This window comes from Megalopta genalis, chromosome 1 (genome assembly GCF_051020955.1).
Source record: "Megalopta genalis isolate 19385.01 chromosome 1, iyMegGena1_principal, whole genome shotgun sequence".
Taxonomy (NCBI): Eukaryota; Metazoa; Arthropoda; class Insecta; order Hymenoptera; family Halictidae; genus Megalopta; species Megalopta genalis.
In genome coordinates, this window is record NC_135013.1 from 43,280,419 (window position 1) to 43,303,013 (window position 22,595).

The window sequence follows — 22,595 nt, forward strand, 5'->3', positions numbered from 1 at the left end:
GTAGAATATGCTCACTCCATGTTTCTTTTTCCCAGAGTTGGGCAAAACTTAATTCGGATGACGGATAAGAGACACAAAGTAACGAATAAAATTTTATTCGACACTATAGAATAAATAACCAATTGAATAAAAAATTTATGCGAATAAGATTTTATTAGAATAAGAATTTATTCGTGAAGGAATAAAAATGATGGTGTTTTTTCATAGTTTATTGATTTGGTTTTTCCACATTCCTTTTTACAATTTACCTTTTTTTAAATGTTGCATCGAAAAGTTTATTAGTTTTTTTTGTGAGTACTTGAAATTGAACTGATCCTGAATGTATTCATACAAGCGTATTCTTATAAAATTACGTAAAAACAAAGACAGTTAACAATTCGCATTATCATTCAAATAATTTTACAATCTTAATAAATCACAATGAAGAATTGTTCGAATAAATAGATAGAATAACTTTGTGACGTATAATAAGTAATTGTTATTCGGATAAAATATTAGACTGACAAGTATTAATTCTGACAATTACCTTAGGTAGATATTTATTCGAAACAATTCGAATGATGCTCAACTCTGCTTTTTCCCAGAATCTATTACAGCTATATATTTCAAACGTTTAGAAACTCGAGTACTATTTTAGATATGCATGTTAACCAAACAGAATCTTGACGTACCGAATAAAAAAAATTATACAAGACTTGGTCGATAGAATAGTTACTGACAAAAAGATACATGTGTATCAAAGAATTTGATTTTATAGAACAGAATTTTTCTAAGATGTTGCTTTTATCATTTCTAAAGCAGACACAAATTTGTGACCATTTTTCGATTATTTATAGCAATTGAAAAGTTATAATTACACACAGATTCTTACCGCGAACATTGTCATTATAAAATAAAAAATTGTCTAAATTCTACATTTTTACTTTAAAAAAATCACCTACTTCATATAATCGTGCAACGCAGCCTCTGCTGAATGAGAACCTTCTTTTAGACAGGCGAGGTTTAAATAAGCAAAAAATGAAGCATTCCGTGACCACACTCAACTTCTACCCTATCCCGAAGAGTCTCTCTTTTTACTATCTCCATACAGTTTCTGATACATTTTTACGGTTCAATTTCTTCACGCCGCTTTCTCGCCCCCTAACCGAGATAGACTTGGTTAGAATAATATCACCAAACAGCGTCAAACTGATGAAATTATAAAAACAAAAGTAATTTCCTCAGTTTCGTTCAGTGATGATTATTCTTTCGAAAAATATTCAACTGAAATTTTACGGCTGACGGAGATAAATAAAATTCGATTAAAAGCGTGCACGATTGCAGCAGACTGCCACGTTATATCTCAGCTTTTTATTTTTTTTTAATATTCCGTTTTTTATTTTTATTTTCAATCATCATCACCGAATATCTGTTAATAAATAGTACATAAATAAACCAATATTTATTGTACCACACCATGCGTCATAGAATTCTGAAAAATAATTTTCTACAAATAAAAATACAAACGTTTAACATATTAATATATAACATATATAATATAAAGTTATGCTCTTATAAGATTAGTAGATTAGATTATAGCAGGGATCAACAGTTGAGAATTTCTTAAAATATTGTTTAAAAATTACAGAAATGTCATCAATGATTCAACAAATGATTTGTATTACTATAATGTAACAGTTTCTTCTGAAAATATTATCTGAAATGAAATTATTTTCGATTTCTATTTACATACAACTCAATCATTCAGAAACCTATTGATAAGGTTGAATCGCAAAATGTCAATAAAATGCATGCATACATTGAAACTAAAAAATTGAATGTTACTACTAAATGTAACAGCTGAGAGATTACGTAACAATGATTGTTTAGAACCTGGAATCATGAATAATTACTTAAATGCAATCGAATACAATAAATTGACACTCGAACTGCGAAGCTCGTGTCCATCTGAATCCACAGTAAAAACGTTGTTATTTGAATATCTAGTTTCTGAAAATTATAATTAAAATTTTTACATACTTCATCGAGGTCTATAGAAAAATTATCGCGTTTAGAAAAAATATCACAAAAAATATGTTAAAGAAATTGGTAAATAAAAGTGTAAATGATTCTAAGTATACTGTGTTATATTTTTATCAAGAGGGTTCGCCGTTCGAGTGTTAAATATTTGAACATGAGTTACGAATGCAATGGTCGAACCTGGCTTCGGAATTCTTTGGGAAACTAAAGCTTATTAGTTACTGGTTCCCGCTGAGATTCTTAGCATGGCAGCAGGATATTGAGACTGAGTTGTTTCGAAATTGAATCGATCTCCTAGCGATGAGTAGAAGAGGAAAGTTCAGTGGTTCGCAATTGACTAAGGTATCCATGATAGGTGATTGAAACGGGCGTGGGCGATCTCATCACAAATCGAGGCAGACTAATAACTAGGTTTCGCGAAACCCTATTGTGCACAACTGCGCAAATGCCTCTTATTAACAGCAAAGTTCATGGAAATGATTGAAATCCGAAGTTGCTGCAATTTTTAAATGAAACTTTCAACTATGCGAATATTGCCTATATTTTCAATAGATTATTCTTCAGTTAAGTCAAAGATGAATAGTCGGCTCTGGGAAGTTCTCATTCGTGCGAGGAAAACTAAGGATAAAGAACAGACCAGTTGGGACACATCTATTTATTTAATTGCAATTGTCATCTGTAGAAAGACTTCACATATCCATCATTAACAATTCCTTAAAGAAAAGTCATCCGTTTCGTTACAAATTTAAAGAACTAGTTGACTTTAATTCAGCGAAGCTATCATTTCCAAAAAGACATCTGAAATAACCAATTACGTACACAACGTTGTTCAGTTTTTTAGCATTTTTAAAAACAACTGATTAAACACGTTTGTGTTCATTTTTACTATTGTATTTTGATGTACAAATTAATTCGTGGCCCTTTTTTTATGAATTTGTTGTTTACTGACAAAATTGATTGATCAAAATACATTAAACTCTGCAAACTTTTTAATTTAACACTATATTCACTATATTCTTGAAGAAATACCTGATCGAATGCACTAAACAAAAACTCAGTCAAAAGTAACAGTACTTCATACAATGTTGCGGGGAAAAGGAAAAATATTACCTTTAAGCTTAAGGAAAATTTATTGTCTGCCGTAATTACGTATTAACTGGTAACAGCGTCAAATTACTCCAGATTATAACTATAGTTACAAAACAAGTATAATTCTATTATAAAACGATTCATAATGTTTGAGATAAGGGTAATGCCTCATTCAATATGTGTCCCATTCATGATAGTTCTCCCCTACCAGGCTGGTTAGAGCACATACTGATAGGTTCAAAATCATTAGATTTCGTATGAGCCACGAGATATACAGGGTGTCCCAGGTTTTAATGTTCAAACTTTGTCAGTGTATTCTATGGCACGAAGTGAGAAAAAATGTTATGTAAACATAGGTCATATAGAGCTTCATTAAGAAGTTATAACAAAAATTCAGAATAGGAATAGTAATCAACTTGCTGTTACTGCGAGCATTGGCTTGAATAGATCAGCACATGCCGTGTGTTTATGTATGCTGTGTTTATTAATACATTTCAAAATGTCTACCGTTGTTGACAAATACATGATTGACATCGATCGAAGATCGAATTTATGACCGTGCGAATTTCGTTTCTATTCTCTATTCTCTATTCTCTTTCATTATCAATTGTACGACTATAGACATGCTAATTGAAACATCGGCCAACCGGTCACGAAAATAATCGATAGATAAACGAAAATATTTTGTTTATATATATATATACATATACTCTCTCAGAGACTAGAATATATCAAGATCCTCACAATAATCTAAATACTGTAAATGGCATGCACTTGTTGTTGATCGCATTTGTTCATGGTTAAATGGGAACTAGAAATGACGAATAATAAATAACGAAGAAGGATTCACCAAATAAATAATGAGTAACTGACATAATGCATAACTCGAACAGTTCGTCAATTTTATTCAAATACAACAATATTAAAGCTCAAGAGCATTTTTTCAACAGAAATACGAACGCAATGCAGTGGCGTCGTATTCAATATGTTTCGTGTACATCAACATCGTCCAGTTAGATAATGAGTTCTTCATTTTGACGATTGACACTTTCCAAGCTGAATGCCGATGACAACAAATTCGAATTTGAAGTATTGTGAAGTATTAGAATTGATTCGCGAAATTGTCCCGCATTTTCGGTTTGCGAACGATAATTGACACAAGGCGTTTGAGTCGGGATTTCGGGAAGAAAGCGAGAATAACAGTGATGACAAGTATGCAGTGCTGCGGCTTCTTCGTGGTATACGTATCTATACGTGTACATGCAGTTGACCGAACTGTAGACCCTAGACTTCTGGAGGCTACGCATAAAGGCGGGCCAATGTAAACCGCAATTTTCATTTGTTGCTCGAAGCTTGCGGCCAGCTGGTTGTCGGTTCCGAAGCTTTGTTCTGTGTTTTCGTTGGCACGGAACGGTACTATGTTTTCGAGCGTACCACGCAATCCTGAAAGGTCAGCGTCAGCAGCCATATACGCCATTCGCTATTAACGATTCGTATCGTGTTCACGCGCAAATTTCCATCGATATACGCTCGTAGATCGCGCCGTTGCTACCGCACACGCTGATAACCCGGTTTTTCGGGAATGAACTGTGTTCCCCGCCGTGTTGCTGCTATCGCTGCCTAATCAGAATGTCACGAGAAAGTATGGTTGAGCACACATCGATCACCTGCCACCTTTTGGTCAGTTGGTCGTTTGTTTACTGAAGCGAAATGCTAGTGTACAGTGGCTTCAAGAAGTATTGATACACTGAATTTGCAATTTTTGACAAATTGTCAACATTTAGGCTATTCCACGATACACCTGGATTCATTTTAATACTTTCATTTACACGCCAATAACTTTGAATGTTTCATAAAATTAAAGAATTTTGTTCAATCTAACTAAATTTATATGGCAGCAATTACTAACATTGTTACGTTTTGTGAATCCCAATAAAATTACGAAGATGTAATAAATTAGCGTAAACATTAATTTTCAAGTTTGAGAAAATAACTCTGTCATCCACATATGGGTGTCTACTTTTGCTATGCGTGGTTCATTTTCTTGTAACGTGTTACAAATATATACAGGGTGTCCCACAATTATTTTAACAGCCGAAAATGAGGGGTAGCTGAGGTCATTTGAAGTAACTTTTTCCTTTGCGAAAATGCAATCCGCGGCTTTGTTTACGAGTTATTAACGAAAAACACTGGCCAATGAGAGGTGACGGTGCGAGAGAGAGGGTCCGCGAGAGAGTCCGCAGCACGAGGCTTTGACAGAAGGTCGGGACGGACTCGAGCCGCGTTCGAAGTATTGAACAAGTCACGAAGCGAGAACTTTCCGGATTTTTTTAACTACATAACAGTGATATTTTTAAGAAAAACGCTGCTCACCTTTACTTTAGAACGTCTGAAGAATATTCACTAATTTTTCAGACTCGAAATAATATGTAGTTTAACCGTGACAGTCGTTTTAATTTTCTGGTGTGCATGACACCTTATGTGTACCATATGAAATTTTTATGCAAGGTGTACAGTGAAGATTAACAAAGTTCGTAAATGATATTTTACGTTAATGGTATTTTATTTAAATAATTCCGTGTCCGAACATAGTTCAACGAATGATTCGCAAAGCTAATTTAATAAATAATAATCGTGTTAAAGGACGTAAGGGATATGTTTGTTAGAGAAATATGAAGAATATTATCAATAAGAAACTCACCCATTTAGTTGTAAAATCCACTTCATGTATCCGACGGCGACGAACAGAAGGATGTCTCCGGGCAGGCAATTTCAACGTTTACTTTCACTGCATTATTACTAAACACTGATCACTTATCAATAATATTTATGGACCAACTTTCCTGGGTTAATATGTATAGTTCTGAAAAGAGCCGATTTTTTTATGCGACGCGTTCGAAGTTCTCACTGTTAACGACACGTATGTACCGCGTTGTCGAGATGAACTGCAGAAGACTGGCACGATGGCCGACTGTGTTTCGTTCTCCTACGAGCGAATTTCAACTGTTTTCCATCGAACGCGAGCATTGTCAGCTATCGTGCTAGTATTCCGCAGTTTATCCCGTCAACGCGGTATGTGTTCTTAACGATATGAACTTCGAACGCGTCGCATAAAACAATCGGCTCTTTTCAGAGCCATACATATTAACCCAGGAAAGTTGGTCCATAAATATTATTGATAAGTGATCAGTGTTTAGTGATAATGCAGTGAAAGTAAACGTTGAAATTGCCTGCCTGGAGATATCCTTCTGTTCGTCGTCGTCGGATACAGATCAGCTGTGGAGTTCATCATACATTGTACGAGGTCAATGCACTATCCTCCTGCACACATTTCCGTGCATGAAGTGGATTTTACAACTAAATGGGTGAGTTTCTTGTTGATAATATTCTTCATATTTCTCTAACAAACATATCCCTTACGTCCTTTAACACGAATATTATTTATTAAATTAGCTTTGCGAATCATTCGTTGAACTATGTTCGGACACGGAATTATTTAAATAAAATACCATTAACGTAAAATATCATTTACGTACTTTGTTAATCTTCACTGTACACCTTGCTAAAAATTTCACATGTTACACACGAGGTGTCATGCACACTAGAAAATTAAAACGGCCGTCACGGTTAAATTATTTATTATTTCGGGTCCGAAAAATGAGTAAATATTCTTCAGACGTTCTAAAGTAAAGGTGAACAGCGTTTTTCTTAAAAATATCACTGTTACGTAGTAAAAAAAAATCCCGAAAGTTCTCGCTTCGTGATTTGTTCAATACTTCGAACGTGGCTCGAGTCCGTCCCGACAATCTGTCAAAGCCTCGTGCTGCGGACTCTCTCACGGACTCTCTCTCTCTCGCACCGTCACCTCTCATTGGCCAGTGTTTTTCGTTAATAACTCGCAAACGAAGCCGCGGATTGCATTTTCGCAAAGGAAAAAGTTACTTCAAATGACCTCAGCTACCCCTCATTTTCGGCTGTTAAAATAATTGTGGGACACTCTGTATACATATATTAATAGACTGTTATTAAATATTATCTCCTCTTCGTCGCGAAATGCACTTTCTGGGCTTTCCTCTGCAACATTTTCTTCCTACGCTTCACCTTTGTCGAGAAATTTATTCTTTTTGCTTTGACACTTTCTCTTCAGAAATTTTTAAAAATTCCGTAACGTATATCGACTTTGTGATAAACGATGAAAAGCTTGCCCTTTGAAGTTCCCTCCTGTTAGCAAGAACGCCGAGTTACACAGCGTTTATGTTACATTACGCAGGAGTTACCTCAATGTAGAGTTCTCTTTTATTTTGATTACAATATAACAATATTTATGCATAAGTCAAGCAGAGTATATCAGTATATCATTTATAATATACAGTTATTATAAACTTTTGTCTAACGTAATGTTTCACTCATTGATTTATTTCGTAAGTGTACGAAATAAATAATTAAAAATTAAGTATTTAGATTGCAGTAACACAATATTCCTAAGTAATTAGTACTTGCTATGCTTAGTAGCATTTCATAAAACAATGTAAATCAATATAACAAATAATACGAATAATAACTTTATCATTACATTGAGAAGGATAGAATTTAGCAAGAATAATGTATTATATTACATAGAAGAGAAGATTAAAGTAATACCAAACTATAACAATACTTGCAACTTTATTGTGTTTGACGCATTTGTATAAGAAACGCAATCTAATTACCAATTGTTCTCGATACAGAGTCGTAATTTTGTAACTGAATAATGTGATCACTGTGTAATAACCAGTTTCATCGCAATAAAGCAATACGCAGAATGTTTTATTGTGATCAATTAAATTGTCGAAAGTTGACAGGAATGAAAACGAGTCCTAAACACGCGGCATAGAATTTTATCCAATGTGATTTATGATAACACGAAATAAATAAATTATGAAACGAATCTTATCTAAAGTAGCCATTCCTGTGATTATACTGACATTAATATGCTGACAAGATGATTAAGTACTAGGAATTCCTAAAATTAAAGTGATAAAAACAAAAAGCTCTTTGTAACTATTTTATGATACTATTTTCTCTGCTGTAATATTAGGGTAATATATTTCGAAGGTAACTAATTCACGTGAGATTAAAAAATCATTTACATAATTTATACGTGCATGATATTATTGTAATCAAGGAATTTAAAAACATTTTAAACAGATTTTTAAGAAAGTTTTAATTCTATTTTTATTTTTTTTTCAAATAAGATAAATAATATTGAAATGAAATAAAATAAATAATATTATAAATAAATATTATTACAGAAAAATATTTCTAGAAATAACATTTTCAATGACTTTGAAATATGTTATCAAGGAACAATTTTTTCCTATACATGTTACCCCGCTTGGCACCTTCAGTTTCCGAGATATATATATATATATATATATATATATATATATATATATATATATATATATATATATATATATATATATATTCACGAAAATATGTTTCACACAAAATATACAGGATGGGTGAAAAATCGTGGTACGATCGGCGGAGGATGTGCAAAAATAATTGGAAAGATAAGGATAACATTTTATCATTTAAAGCATCGTTTTCGAAAAGAATAGGTTGAAAAAATAGTACTATTGAATAGGAATCGAGTTGCGTGTCTGGCTATCATGTACCAATTCTACTTCTAGTCACCTTACAAGCCACGCGAATTGGATGCATCTTTCAACTCAGTTTTCTCAAAAACATCAATGAAGAAATGTTACTCTTCTTTTTCGATTTATTTCTCCATGTAGAATCATCCCTTGGCCGGTTGAGCTACGATTTTTCATCTACACTCTATATTTCCTGTTCACAACGCGAATGTTATTCGTCTATGGTGTCCTGGAAAATATTGTTTAGAATGATTACCTTGACAACATATCTCCAGGTCATTGAAATCGATTTTGAGGCTCCCATTCCGAATATTTATCATATATAAAATAATATTATAAATATATATCATTAAAAATATGAATAAATGTACACGTTGTGATAAGTGTTACATAAATATTCACATACTTTCTCCTAATTTTAGAATTTATCGCTTAGTTATATCTCATTTATGAATCATTCAAAAAATACGTTTCAATAAATTAGATATTAATCGGTATTTATCTATCTCCAACATTTTGTAACGTACATTTTCTTATAAATCTTTAAAGTGATGTTTATACAGTAGATATACTACATTTATCACGTCGTCGAAACCATTGAAGTTTTCCTTACGTAAACGGTTTCGGAGTAATCGAAAACTGCGAGGATCTGTGGCTGTCAGAGCTGGGAAATATGGTGCATGAGGAATAAATTCCTATTGCAGTTCCATATTTCTACCGCAATCGTTACGTTTCGTTTCGGGTCGTTGCGGTGATACCATACAACGTACTCTTTCGATTTACAAGGCCTTTCAATTTGCAGTTATTCCCACGCCCTGTCAAATCGTTGGCACTATAAATCAAACTTGATAGTTTACACGTCGAATTGAATGAATCATCGATAAACCGTCCACACGAAAAAAGTGGCGAATAGAATTTTAAAGCATCACAATTTAATACTTTGAATCTTAATAATTAATACTAGAAATATGCCATCTTAATGCTTTGAAAGTCGCGTATTTTGTTATCACGTTGACCGCCCACTTAGCGACTAGAAAAGCTCGCTAATTTACTTGATAAAAGGAAGACCGTGAAGTTAACACCTTTATTTACGGATAGTTTTCTAGTATTCTGTTTATCATCAAAGATCAGTAATTAAGAGATTGTGTTAAAAAAGTGTTTAAAAAATATATTAATCTCACCTAGAATCTAACAAATTATTTAGATTAAAGTAATAATTATTTAGAGTTATTTTGAAGTTATTTTGAAATTATTATTTGAACTAAATATTTTCGATGTTCTCTTACACACAGTTCAGTCATTAAAAATCTATTAATAAACTTAAATATCTAGTAATAGATAAATAAAGCGCTAAGATATATGGTATTAATTACTCTTTCAATTCTTTTACACGTCATAAATCACAAGCAAATATATACGATCAATTAACGTAAACATTAACTTCGAAGTTTGAATAAATCATCCTGTCACCTAATTAAGCCTGACATGTATTAAATTCAATGTGTTAAATTTATTATCTACCGTTGACATATTTTGAAGATGCTATTACATAAATAAATGCTATCTCTGAATATAAACTAACTTATTTTTTAGAAATTGATACAGCAGTAATTTCTATTTCATATAGTGGAACTAGTCTTATTTTAAAATTTGTAAGTATGTGAAGCACAGTTTCTTTTCTTTCTTTAAATATTCTAATAAGATCAAATTCATGGATCAAACATTTTCAGTCCGTTTTAATATTTTCCGTGGGAGAAAATAAGTCGACCCGATCGGATAATATGTAGATCGGGGACCGAGATTCGAACCCGGATCTTTCGTTTGCCGGGCGACTGCTTTAACCAATTAAACTATCCCGGCCAACTGACGACACAGTCTCTCCCAGTCCTTATAAAAACAAACAAATAACATATGTCAGAAATATTCCGGACTCTTACATTTCACTGCTTTAAATTGCACTTACTCATCAATGCGTAAAATCCGCATTATAATTATCATGTCATATTTCATCTGAAACGTAGGATAGTCAGACAATTTTAATTTAGCATAGCATGGAGAACAACGAAACCACGTTCGCGAGATCCCAACCAATACCTATACATATTATAAATAGAACTCGAGCGCATGTGGCACCGGTAGTCAAAGTGTTAATTATATGATTTAATTCAGCATGTTCGTTACCACACAGCGTTCACACATAGTGACATATGTATATGCGCGTGCTGTTTGTTTTAGTAATAATATTATTTATATTGAATACGCGTTGAATACATTCGCGTAAGTATGTAGTGATGATGGAATTATTCTGTTGAATAATCGTATTTCGTTGTTTTGAAAACGATTCCAGGATGATCGTTGAATGTGAATAGCAGTTATTACTCCGTAATAATTAGAGTTTTATCGTGTGTCTAGAAATTATTTATTATTTTAAAGTATCAATTTGTATTTATTATATTATATTATTTATTTTTTATTTATTTTTATATTTATTTTATTTTTTAATATCGTATTTATTATCTTTATTACTCTAGAGACTCTCTGAATTACGCGTATACCTGTTTCACGTAGAAAAACGACTTCATTTTTCATATTCTGAAGAAACAATAGTGCCAAACTTCGCGAAGGCTAGATTCAATAATTAATTTCACGCGATTCTTTCTCTTTAATCTAAAGTTTCATAATAATTGATAGTTTCCATTTGAATAGTGTTTACGATAATATGTAATTAATAATGTTAAATACAATAATAAGACTTCTCAATCCTCATTTATATATATAATTATTCTATACATCGAAGTTAATAAAAATAACACCACATTTACCCCTTCGTTTTTATTAGCCTTTATTTACAGTAATGGCGTACCACTTAAAAACTGAATTAATGAAAATAATCTCACACTCACACATTTTAACTAATAAAAATAATTTCACGCTCACATATTTTAAATAACAGAAATAACGTCACACTCACACAACAAGAATGCCAAAATTTTCTTATGTTGCGTAGGAAAACATAATATTATAATTTGTCTTTTATATCTGTCATTTTGTAGTATAATTTGTCTAAGACTATATTTTAATTCTCTGTTCACACACACTTTACACCTCTGTCAAGATTTGATAGAGTTCAAAATTAACTAAATTAAATAAAGTACCCATAATACACATGTAAAAGTAATATAAGTTTATAAAACGCTCTAAAATTTTGCAGTCACTCATAAAGAATTGTAAGTAAATTCTATCACGGTTCTACCTTTTTTGTTGTAAATTATGTAACTGTGTAGAATGTAAATTATTATAACTAAATTCCTTCGCGTACTCGATCATTCAAACTGTCAAGGTATTTGTACGTGACATGCCGACTAATTGCAAAATGTTTGAAGCATCACCTTGCCCAATTAAGAAACTAGTTAACATAGTTTCTGATATTTACTCAGTCATGTTCTATCTTTGATAGATAGGCGATACATAGTGTAGATTTTTATAAAACTGATATAAATTATCGTTTCCGATAAAAATGTCTTTAAATTGATCATGGTATCTGTTTTATGAGTCTATTATGTTCAAAACCTAGCAGCTGATTTTACATTGCACTTTATATGCCTTTCAGTAACTGAACTAAATTATAATACTTTGTCTATGCCATTTGTGTCTTGTATCATTAAACTTGATGAAATTCAACAAATGACAACTGAACTTAATACTATCATACGATTCCGAAAATTATTTCGAGAGTTGAGATCATTGTTACTAATTGAATGCAATCTTTAGAATAGAAACTAAACCTATAAATCAAATAACAGGTTCCATGTCATTTATTTCACAATTATTGAAATGAAAAATTTAAGAATATTTCTATGTTCTCTATACTTTATCAGAATTATTAAAAAAACAGTGAGTGTTGTTGTGCATTTTTATTTAATTTCTGTTTTTACAATTAAGTTAAAATAATATAATAGATATATTAGACTCATGCAAATTATTTATTCCTTATTACTACCACGTTTTAGATATCTTGCTAATTGTGTATTCATTAGTGTGCTTTAGAATTTTCTTGAATGTCTTCAGTACGGATGAAAAATAGCAGACTAGATGTACCCTTCCCAATGGCAATTGCCACCGTAGTCCCACACGTAGCGGCAGGGCGACAGTGATTTATAGATCAATGTGCTTGAAAAAAGGGATCTTTGAGCACCCTCCTGCGTGGCTTGCGTGGAAAAAACGAAGTCACGAGGTCAGTAGATACTGCACAATTTGGGACAACGCCCTAAATCAGTGATCCGCTCTATTCTCGCTAAGGAAATGATTTTTGACTGTTCATTTTAGGAAGAAATACATAGACGCGAAGAACAATAATTTTAAATGCAAAAGTTTAGGTTCACGAATTGGGGCTTTGATTCGTTTAAGTGAATATTAAAAGTCTTTTTAAAATGTTGATTTTATTCCATATTTTTTATTTCTTTTTCATATAGTATCATCTTCTCAGTTGTATCGTTGATGCTGAGACACTCTGTATAGACGTTACTACAAAAACTTATTGATTGAATTATTTATTCGGATCAATGAAGTAATAAGAGAATCGCATAAAATCTAAATAAATATATTATATACTTTATATATTATAAGCCATACAAACCCCTCACTGTTACCATTAAACTGTAACAACTTACATATTGAAACGAACTATGTATCAACCTATTTCATTAAAATAATTAAACATATGAATTTTAATAATCGTTACATTTTTAGTGAATATTTTTAAATATCATTGTTTTGTATATATTTGCTTTCAATATACCGTTTGTAATCGAATGCAACATAAAATGTCCTTTTATCGGAATAACATTTTTCATTACGCGAATGAAATCAATAATACATTTTCTCGTACACGTTGCACACGTACCTACATGCAGTATACATATAAGCCGTAAAAGTGAAAAACCTGTAACCAATAAAAATGTCAAACGCATATATTTCAACGGGATTAAAGGGAACGTGCAATACATTGCGTTGGTCACCCATGTAGTATTCATCCTGCAACGCGCGACATGGTAGTTATCCCATTAAAATTACACAACATGTACTGGATTAATTTCAATGCATGCAGTAGGCTGAAAATTTCATCCGGTCGCAGCAATTTGATTACGCTCCTGTAAATGCAAAACGTAAAACGAAATTAGCGTCAAACGATTCGTGAATCGCAGAATTAACCCTTTCAATGATTAGTACGTACGTGGTACGGTCGAGGACCACATTCATTAACTTCCAACATTTATGCAAAATTTAGTCTGCCATAATCTCTATTATAATTAATCTTCAGATTTTATACATTTATGGCAAAATGAGTAGGTGAAATATAACGATAACATAAGGAGAGTTTAATTATAACTGTTATACTATCTTCAAGTTAACAGAATTATGAAAAGAAACAATTCATTTTCATTTCATTCCTGGAGAGTTTAATTATAATTATTATACTATCTTCAAGTTAACAGAATTATGAAAAGAAACAATTCATTTTCATTTCATTCTTGTTTCTTGCAGTCTATGTAGACAATTTTTATTCCGCATGAAGATCCGCAGTCCAATTAATATATATTTAAGTAATACGATAATGTGAATGGCGTTTGTACAATATGAGTATAATACAAAATCATAAAAATATAAACGTAAAAGGTAAATCCTCCGTCTATTATACTCTCTCATTTTATTCAGCTCTGAAAAGGTTAATCCTCGTGAACTAATCACAGATATAAAAAGTTCGATTCACTGTTTCTTGGAAACCATTTTTTCTCATTACAACTGCACTATATAAGAATTAAAAAATTTCTAGTGCTATTTTATATAAAATACTTTAGTAACTTCATAAACTGGCCCACAAAAGTGTTCGTACATCTTTTAAAACGCAATAACTTTTTAAAATTGGACTAAATGTCTTTAATTTTTATTAGATGACAAAGGGACTAGTTTACTAAGCAATGACTGAAATGCTTCCTTTTTTCATTTTAAGATAGAAAAAAAGACAGATGAAAAAGTTAAAGAAACAAGGGTCTTTTATTTTTTTTATCATTCCAAGTAGCAGCAAGATTACAAAAAAAGAGCATTTTAGTCATTGTTTAATAGACTAATTCGTCTAGCATCTACTGAATCTTTCGAAACATATTCTTCATTCTAATTGGTATTTATGACGAGAGATTTTGTAACATATTTGATATTCAAATTGCTAATAATACTCGAAGATTCTACTAATTTAACATTTTATTTAATACATTGATATTGCTTTTACAACCAAAGGATTATTTCATAGATTGCATATTTTTTACAGATTGCGACTGGGATGATTCTTTTCTTACGTTGTTTGCATGGCGATATGCAAATACGATGCGTCTTCTGAAGGTCCTTCAGGATCATTCTGCTATAGCCGTAAGTACATAGTGCGCTCCTGACGTGCAATGTAAATTCTAAAAATTTCCTCTAAAAACACAATCGGAAATAATAATACTAAAAGATCTGACATAATAACGTCGAGTTCCTGTGTTAACTCTGCTAACTTCACGCTAGGTTTATAGAGCACTAGCAGCAGCAGTTACTCTATAAAAATAGAGAACAATAATTATTTAGATTTTTAGCGATTTTTATTACGATTGTGACCGAAATTACGATTTTGTTAGCTTTTTCGTTTAAATCGATCTTTCTTCAAAATCCTGAAGTGATGGATAAATTTTACGACCGGATTTGAAATCAGCATGTCAAAATCTACGGGAAATGATGTAATACAATGTATTACACAATGTGTAATACAACACTACATGGTACTGGATGAATCGCAATTTTGCTGGAACATTTCAAGTTTAGTATATTTATACTAGCATTGAACATTTTTTCAATGCTAAAAAATGTTCATACTACATTCTCGCAATTCTCTCCTTATTCTGCAACATTTCAACTTTGACGTAAAAAAATATCATCGCTTTATCTCATTTCTATCAAAAGTTCTTTGATTTTGGCACAATTCCGTCACTTCCTTACTGTCTGCCCCAAAAAATATTTGAGATCTCAAAAAGACAATGAAAGATTAACTATATATTAAGTTGTCTTCATAATTAATTAATTTTTAATTACAATTAATTATAATATTTTAAATATAGATACAATAACATTAAGTGAAGCTATAGCTATTTCGTACAAAATTTTCAAATTTTTGCAATATTAATATAATAACGATATTAATAAAAATTGTATTATTTAAATAATTATATAGTTTACTAAATGCATTGTAATGAATCACCCACTAAGAACAAGATACAGAAATATTACGTAAAACACGCTGTTACATCAGAAAAATGAGATGAACCTATCATTACCTCAGCCACCGTATGTCCTATGAAAGAAATTTATGGCATAAATTCCCCATAAATATATCTTTATAGTTTCGATAACCGTAAATTTAAAATTTTTGAACGTGTGAAAATGACGCGTTCCTTAAACCTAGTGTATAAAATCAAGGTTAAGCTGCCACGGGTTTTGTCACGTACGTGGTTAAGAAAGACGGGAAATTACAGGTTATACCCCTCACTTTGCACTTCCACCGCAAGTAGATTCATTATTCAAACATACTTCAACGTATTCTTCAACGTTAAATATACAAAAAAAAAAACATTATTTCCACTCCCTACAAGGTGACAGGCAACAGAAAAGATAAAATATTAGACATATCCAGCTGTATTTAGTTAAATATCTGCTATACAAAATATTCTTCAAATATTAAAGGATCGAACGTACAATCGACAATCTTATTAAATCGACAACCCCACCCCCCCTTAGAATTTATTAACAATTTTTAAATCTAGTATAATAAAACTTAGTTATCTGTTACAATATATCAAATATGGATTAGAAAACATAATAATAATTTCAAATTCTTAAAAATTCTCTTAACTCATGAACAATTAAAATCATTGAACCAACTAGTTGTATTTGACGGGTATATTTATAACGCAAAATATAGCAATTTCTTCATGACGAGTATACTCGTCGAAAGCAGCTAACTGGTTAAGAAAGATATATGCTTTGATATTCTTTATTAAATTATGTATTTTATAAAAATATATAAATTTATAAAGTTTATAAAATTTTATAAAAGTGTTGTATTTAAACAAAATATGATGAAAATATAATTACAGTAACTTACACACTTTCCAAAGAAATTGCAACAGCTAATTGATTAAACACGAACTGCGTAACAATAAAGAAAATGTTATAGTAAAGTATAGTAATAGGTTAGAGGACAACTTGTTACACGAAGTAATAAATAAATTGTGAATCTTTATGCAAGCTAAAAATTGTCTATGTTAACTGTAAGAAATAGAAGTTAGATGACCATGTCTTTCGTCTTTTAATAATTGTAATAAGTTGAAACTAATTTAGCAATATTTATCAATTTTTTTCGGGTCTTTATAATTTTGTATTTAACCTATCCATTTTTATAATAAATGCATAAAGTGCAGTCTATTGATTACCGAGTGATCTTCTAATTTTTATACTTCGACCAGAAGTGCTTACGAGCATTGAAGTCGTTGCTCGAGCGGGCGAGAGACATTGAAAAAATGCAAGATCGCAACTCACGTTTCATCCCCTTAGAGGATCACTCAACCTTCTACAGACTGCTAAACTCTATCCTCAGTGACCCGCCCAATAATCAAGATTACACTTTCTCCAGTAATTTCCTCCACAATTTGACGCAACTCGGATACCCAGACTGAAACCCACTGAAATTACCTACTAACCTAGAGAAAGTGGATCGTGCATGGATTTCTCTCGTATTTTGGTCTCAGCTCTAATTGCTGGCTTACGTAGTGGTCTTATTGGGCGGAATGGAAAAGAGGAAATTAGAATAGAGAGCGTTAAGACGTTTGGCTGAACGAGGTCTACTCCTACTTTATTAAAGCTGCATAGTCCATAGTGTTATCGCGCGGCAGTACTCTTTTAAAGAAAATTGTCAAACTTCCGATAGCGATTACTTTCTTTCCAGTTAAATACTCTCTTTACCGGGTTCCCTCCAATTATCGCAAGCCGTAACGTTACTTTCTGGTTAGAAGAGAGGTGCAATAAAAGAGTTATATTAAATTTCTCGAAAATAAGAAAACTAGTCAGTGCTGTCGTTTTCTTTTTGTTACAGAGACATTTATGCATCTGCACCTAGTTACAAATCGTTACCCTGTCAAACACAGCAGTAATATGCGATTGAATTTTGTCGACAGTAAAGATTCAAGTTTTGGTAAGTCATCGAAACGCTTCTCGAATTATTATTGTTAGTGATAAATTTCATTTTGACCACGTTTGAATAAGCATTTCTCGAAGAAAAATATCTTTAATATTAAAACTTTACTGCAATAATGAATACACGCAAATCTTGCGTTAAGAAGTTTCTATTATGGATATCTTTTTTTAATTTTGTTGAAATAAAATGTGCAACCTAAAAATGAAATCGTGTTAGAACAAATAAAATACAAGATGCAGTAAACTAAATAATATAGAAAGGAAGTTCGATATGATCAATTGAGAAATCATTTAATCGATTTTTAATATTTAATTACGTAATGATTGAAGAAATTATTCCAATATTATATATATTATCTTATATTCTCTCTTATATTAAATTGTATTACCTCCTATTCGTACATGTCAGTACTATCAACTTATAAAAAAGACAAAATGAACATTTTCAAAAATCGATGTAAGTAACACGAAAATATACAAGTACGTTAATGATACCACGCCCATTTAACCGTTTGCATTACGATTTCTTTCACAGCTACGTCGATTAGCACTTCTCCGTCCTTAACAATTTCCCTAGTAGAACAAAATAATTTTTGTTTTTTGATAATCCCAACTATTTTTACAATTAGAAACATCTACAATAGTTTTTGCTAAGATTTGACAATTCGATATGATAATCGGTGCTTCGTTAGAGCTTGGATTGAGCTTAAGTTTCACTACATCGTCGATTATTCCAACCATTTTCCGCGTTTTCACTACCTAAATGCTACTTAGAGATTGCAGAAGACTGCTCCTTTAGGACACATCAAATGCAGTATATATAGCACTAAGCATCTTATTCTGGGAACCATCGCTGATTGTTTAGTGTATCCCGCAGGAATCACAGATAATGACAATGTAATTTTATAAGTTGGAAAGTACTTATTGTTGCAGCCAGATTACTGCAAAGTTGGGCAAAATTTTATTCGAATGATGGAGATGAGAAATAGATACTAACGAATAAAATTTTATCCAGCACTATCGAATAAATCGATCAGTAGATAGATCAGTGCGTATCTAGCAGTCGCATGAGTCAGATACATATACAATCGATTCGCTTTGTTTTGGTTTCCGTGCCTCATTAAGGTCAACTTTACAACGATGTCAGAATCGTCTCGTTTTATTTGTAAAAGTTGTAAAATATCAGTAGTCGACCGATTGTGTGCAATTACTGTGATGTGGTTTCTCATCCCGGTGTTAAGTACATGGCCAAAACTTTGCATCCCTGGTCGCACGGAGGACTTAGTGATTGCAGAACGGATATTTCGAGTTTTCCTTCTTCTTCCAGCGGCGACTTCGAGGACTTGCTATTGTCAAGATTTCAGTTAATGCTGGACGCATTTCGACACGACTTGGTTTCGGAGTTATCAAATATTTGCTCGGAAGTCTCCAACCTCTCTACTAGAGTTACGGAACTGGAAAACAAATCTTCCATTCTTTACTCCGCCCATGCCTTGTCTGCTGAGGACTTTTTTTATTGAACTGGCCGAGCGTGAATGCCGGTCTTATAATGTTATCACCGCCGACATTTATGTATATATTCCGATTTATTTCGACCTTTTTGTCTTTTTTCTCTTTGTTTGTACTCTTGCAATTGCTGCATAAAATCACTTTCTTTTTATTGTTTTTCCTGCAACAAAAGGGTTTATTACTCGCGTACATAAATAAATATGCAATGAACTAAAAATTTATCGAGATCAAAATTTATCCGTATAAGAATTTATTCGACATTCGCGAAAAAGAAATATTCAAAAGAATATCGATTTCTGCGGGATACAAAATATCCAGGGCACAGAAATTGAGAAAATCATCCTCATAACGTACGTCAGTTACGTTTTGGACTTGATAGGTTTAGCGTTAAATTGTAGAAATTTGGACTGAGAGATGAGAGTTAATATAAATTTTATTTTGCAGATAAATAGTGATATGAAATACTGTACATAGTGCAAAGAGAAATGATTCTATTTATAGAGTATAAATAATGTGAGACGCATATGCGGAAATTGTGGAAATGGTCATTTTGTAAAAACTTATGTATTAGGTTGGTATAGACGGTAAAAATGGTTGATATGACTCGAATTATGTCCCCCTTCGTGCAACCCTTTCATGCCCCCTCTCTCAATTCAAAATAGCTAAAGTGGCCCACAAAAATGTTCCCACACTTTTTAAAACGCAACACCTTTTTCAAAACTGGACTAAGTGACTTCAATTTTTTTTAGATGATAGCGAGACTGGTTTAGTAGATGTTGATCAAAATGCTTCTTTTAAATTTTGCTACCGCTTAGAATGACATAAGAAAATAAAAAAACTCTCGCTTTTTAAAGCTTTTTTATCTGAGCCTATAACGGTAATTTAAAAAATGCCTCTCCTAAATCTCGGTAACTTATATGCATGTTGAAAATTTTATCGAATTCAGTTGACGTTGTTGTGAGTTACAACAAATTAAAGATGGCAAAAATCGCAGTTTTATCACGATTTTGGCCAAAAATTGGAAGAAATCTGCAGTTTTTAAAATTGTTCAACTCCTGTAGCTCGACTCTGGGTTAACCGATTTTGATCACATTTTCAGCACGCACGTGAATTGCCGAGATCTACGAAAGGCATTTTTAAAATTTTTGTTATAGGCTCAGATAAAAACGTTAAAAAACGAGTGATTTTTATTTTTTTTATCATTCCATGTAATAGCAAAATTAAAGAGAGGCATTTTAGCCATCGTCTAATAGACTAGTCCCTCTGCAATCTAAAAAAGATTCAAGTCGTTCAGTTGAGTTTTAAAAAAGCTATTACGTTTTAAACGAACACTTTTATGGGACACTGTATGATTGCGAAACGGTTTTCTCGCAGTCTTCGAAGTATTCGCCGCGATAGCGGTTATTTTGCCAGAACGTACGTTAGCGACGCTCGGATGCGTTCAACAGCAGCTTTCGAAAGCGGTTTCCGACGATGGAGGAGCGTCACGAGAAAGGTCGGTGCTTTCGTCCTCCATCTCTACCCCGTGCGTCTGTTTAGTATTCGGGCCACGTTCAACCACTGCCGCCCGCCGGAAGTCTGCATTTGCACCTCGGCGGTCGTCGTCTTCCGTTGCTGTACGCTGTCGGAAATGCCCACCCGCAAGAGACCTATACGCACTACCGCCCTCTTCGGCAATTCCAACAATTCAGCAGTGCTGCTGTTATGTCCACTACATATTATTATTACTATGATTGTTACGATCATCATTAATCATTATTGTTATTGTTAACGTTACGTTGTATGCCAACGTCATTTCATTATCCCCTTATGAAACATCCGAAAACCGTCTACAAATTTATCATTTCACCCTCGACTATGTGTCAAACGTTGTCTCATCCTCGATATTTGTGCTTGCATATGCAATCCTTTACCTGACACGTCATATTTATGTCGTTATGGTATTTATGTCGACGGCCGAAGAATGCGTTGCATTTTTCAGCTTTGCTGATGTATTTACGTGACTCCTGTATTTTTATTTACATCAAGTATGGATAATGCCGAGATGCCTGGGAAAAGCAGAAGTGAAAGCATTATATAGAATAAAGTTACTGTACATTTAAAGAATTTTTGTCGAATATTGGCCTGACGAAAAATATGTTGACGCAATGAAACTTTTATTTTATGAATAAAATATCAACGTGTCATAATTATTTTTTAATTGTATTATTAGACTAATGATTTGTAGGATATTTTCACACATTCCTGTCGTGATGACAAGTACTTTTTATTTGTAATGCGCCGAAAACTAGAGAGCTACAAATATCCGTCAGGGTGCGCATTTATAAAAGAAGAATAGAAGGAAAAAATTTGCAACAAATTGTACATGAGTTTGGAATATCTAAGAAAGCTGTTAGGAAGATATGCCAAAAATTACAAAAGACCGGTAAATCTGAAAACTCGATGAGATCGGATAGAAAAAGAAAAACAACTGCTCGCAAAGATCGGTTAATCACTAAAGAAATACAAAAATCCGTATATTACTACACAATAAATCAAAGAAAATCTTTGTTTACTAATATCGATCACGCAAATCAAATCTCGCATTCATGAAAACGATATTTATGGACGGATATCGAGAAAAGGACCATACATTTCAAAAGTGAATACACGAAAATGTTCAAATTTTACTAAAGAGCATTACAATAAGCCGATTTCATTTTGGAAATCTATAATCCGGAGCGATGAATCGAAATTTGAACTGAATTCAAACGAAAGGAAAAAATATTTATGGAGGAAAAATGGCGACGCTTTCAAACAGACAGACCCACTGTCAAACACGGTGACAATTTAACTATTATTGATGAAAGATTGACTGCTGTTAAATATATTGAATTATTAATGAAGATTTATTTCAATTAATTGAAAAATTTGGAGTTGGCCGGTCTTAGGTGTTCCAATATAACGATCCGAAACACACTACAAAAATAGTTAAAAAATTTTTCGAAGAAAATGTTATTTCCATGCTGAATTAGAGCGAAGAATTTCAAGAAATCGAAGATATATAAAATCGGACTTCTC

The 22,595-nt window shown here is 32.4% G+C and overlaps 1 protein-coding gene across 18 annotated transcripts in view; it reads left to right on the forward strand.

Annotated features, from left to right (window-relative positions):
• LOC117219502 (uncharacterized) overlaps nt 1–22,595 on the forward strand; it is a 326,730-nt gene that overhangs the window by 141,749 nt on the left and 162,386 nt on the right. For 14 of the 18 annotated variants that reach the window (XM_033469869.2, XM_033469946.2, XM_033469472.2 and 11 more), the window contains one exon: nt 15,073–15,170. The gene's annotated coding sequence lies outside the window, so the exon portion shown is untranslated. Of the gene's footprint in view, nt 1–15,072; nt 15,171–17,925; nt 18,025–22,595 lie in introns of all 18 variants that reach the window. The other 4 variants (XM_033469142.2, XM_033469054.2, XM_076528231.1 and 1 more) reach the window with 1 other exon arrangement.